Here is a 3,231-nt window from a genome sequence, read left to right on the forward strand (position 1 = left end):
AGTCCAGTAAACTTAGAATTAGCCCGTATTATAGATGACAATATATTCTACATATTCACATAATATCCAGTTATGCACCACATGACATTTTGGTGAACAACAGACTATGTATAAAATGATGGCCCCATAAAATTATAATGGAGCTGGAAGTTTCCTGTCATCTAGAGACACTGTAGCCATCATAATGCCGTAGTGTAATTACTTTATTTATTTATTTATTTATTTTTTGAGTCAGAGTCTCACTCTGTTGCCCAGGCTGAAGTGTAATGACACACTCACAGCCATTCCAGCATCAACCTGCTGGGCTCAGGTGATTCTTCCGCCTCAGCCTTCCAAGCATCCAGAACTACAGGCATACGCTACCACACCCAGCTAATTTTTTGATATACTGTAAGGACGAGGTCTCACCAAGTTGCCCAGGCTGGTCTCGAATCCCCGGGCTCAGGCAGTTCCCTCACCGGGGCCTCCCAAAGTGCTGAGATTACAGGCTTGAGCCACCACGCCCGGCCACTTTATTTTTTAAACAAGTTTAGGGTAGCCCAAGTGTACCGTGTTTATAGCAAAGTCTACAGTAGTGAGCCGTAATGTTCTAGGTCTTCACATTTACTCACCACTCACTTACTGACTCACCCAGAGCGACTTCCAGCCCTGTGAACACCAGTCAAGGCAAGTGCCCTATACGGCTATATATTTTTTTCACCTTTTATATCATGTGTTTACTGTACCTTTTCTATGTTTCAATATATAAGTAATTACCATTGTGTTCCAATTGCCTACAGTATTGAGTTGTCACATGCTGAGCAGGTTTGTAGCCTAGGAGTGATAGGCTATACTATATGTACTAGGTGTGCAGAAGGTTATACCATCGAGGCTTGTACAAGTATACTCTATGATGTTCACACAGCAACAAAATTGCCTACTGACACATTTTTCAGAATGCATCCCTGTTGTTAAGCCATGCATGACTCCAATATGAATACTACATTCTTAGGGGAAACAAGAACTTTCTCTTCGGTGCCACCACAAAAAGCCCCATCTACATGGCTCTATCACATGAAATAAAGAGATAAATCTACTTACTTCATAAACAGGTGAGGACATTCTAGATGAAAATTATTTAAATGTCTTGTGGATGTCACCATGCTGTACCATACATGTTCAGATGGCACCAGCACTAATTATTTGTCATATCTCAGATGATAACAAAAATGTTGTCATTATTCTACAAGGAAAAAAGTTTTATACAAAGGACCATAATCCGATATTAGATTGAGTAGTTAAAACTAAAACAAGCAAACAGACCAGCAAGCCACCAGCCTTAAGAACATAGCTTTACCAGAAAGCTGATTTTGCCATGAGGCATGTCAGCTTATTTAACTGACACAAATATTTCCCATGAGAGTTAAAATCTCTCTTGCCCAAAATGAGTAAAGAAATAATAAAAAACTGTGCATAGAGTTTTTAAGCTTCCTGAATTACTAATTCTTCAACAGTAGTCAGTCCTTTTCTTTCTGTTATTTCTTTTGCTTTTGGCAACAACAAACCTGCAGGAATACACTATGCTCACTGTCCTCTTCAGTGTTGAGTTGCAGAGCTCATATTGGCCTCTTGGATGTTTTGATAATCAGATGTTTAAATCACAAATGCAGCTGTGTATTCACAGAATTCCCCCAAGCATTTTTATTTTTACTTATTTACTTATATGTCTTCTTTTGATGATCTCAAAGGAACTCAAAGTGTCGAGGTTCTTGTGGTAATTTGAATGCTTTCTAGGGTATCTAACGATTCTTAAAATAATGACATAAGTGAGGTGACATTCAGTCACAGGAAACCATGTCTAAAAACTGTACTTTTTTGCTTCTTATGGCTCTTAGTGGGCTTTCCAAACTTATAGAAGCCAGTTGCCCTGCCAGCCCTGTGTTTCACAAGAGATAGTGATTGTTTCTAGGATGAAGCAACATAATGAACTGTCTAGAGACAAAGTCATAGGAGCACTAAAACATAGAAAAACAAAGTATAAGACTGCAATATGTCAGAGAAGAAATGTGATTCAATTTTGAAAAGTATAATTTAATAGGAAGAAAACATCATCACAGTATTCCTTGCTTTTTAACCATCCCATCAGGTTAGTCAAAAGGTAAGAAACTGTATTTCTTCTCATAAGATGTATTTAAATGAAGGATCTTTTCTTCATAGGTCAGAACTATTCTTCTGGATTTATGGATGACATGAAAGTTAAACCAATATTTTCCAGGTGCCCTTCAATTCTGGTATTCTCTGATTTTGACATGGGTCTAACACACAGCTGTACATGTGGTAGGCAGAAGTCTAAAAAAGGCCCTAGATTTCACCCTAATCCTCCAAACTGTGAACATGATGAGATAACACTCTCATGATCATTTAATATGGTACTGCAGAGTTAACCTCAAATTTCACCTCACTTATGCCATTAACCTGAATGTCACTTCACTTATGCTATTATTTGAAGAATCTTTAAATACCCTAGAAAGCATTCAAAGTACCACAAGAACCTAGACACTTTGAGCTACTTTGGGTTAACCTTAAAAAGGTTAACTGAGCCCTAAAAGCAGAGAACTTTCTCTGGCTGGTAGCTGTAGACAAAGGTTAAAGGAGAAGTCCGAGATTTGAAGCATTGGTAGGATCTAAGACATGGCTGCTGCCTTTGCACATGGGAGAGGCCATGTAAGAAGGCATATGGAGGCAGAAAGTAACTTTCAGGCCCAAACTAATAAGGTAATGAGAATCTCAGACATACAGCAGCAAGGAACCAGATTCTTCCAAAAATGTGAATGAGCTTGGAAACAGACTGTTCCCCAGAGTTTCAGATAAGAGACCACTGCCCAACACCTTGATTTTGACCTCATGAGATCCGGAACAGAGCCCAACCAACCTCTCCCAGAACTCTGACCTATAAAACTAAGACAAGTAAATGATTTAAGCCACTAACTTTGTAATATTCAGCAATAGAAAACTAATAGCGTAGGCTGTGATATTTGTTGAATTTCTAAGTGAACTAATGCCATTTGAGTATATTTCCAGTTCTGAATCATGGGTGAGTTATCCTTCGATGTATTACTTTGCACATTAATTAAGCATTTTGTTTTGCCCTTGTTCCATCCATTGAAAGCAAATTCATACATGATGTACAGTTGGTTAGGTGTACAATTACATTTCATTCAGGCACCCTGTTGATAAGAGGTGTTTCCCCAT

Source organism: Carlito syrichta, unplaced genomic scaffold (genome assembly GCF_000164805.1).
Source record: "Carlito syrichta isolate Samal-C Ts95f unplaced genomic scaffold, Tarsius_syrichta-2.0.1 Scaffold107968, whole genome shotgun sequence".
Lineage (NCBI taxonomy): Eukaryota > Metazoa > Chordata > Mammalia > Primates > Tarsiidae > Carlito > Carlito syrichta.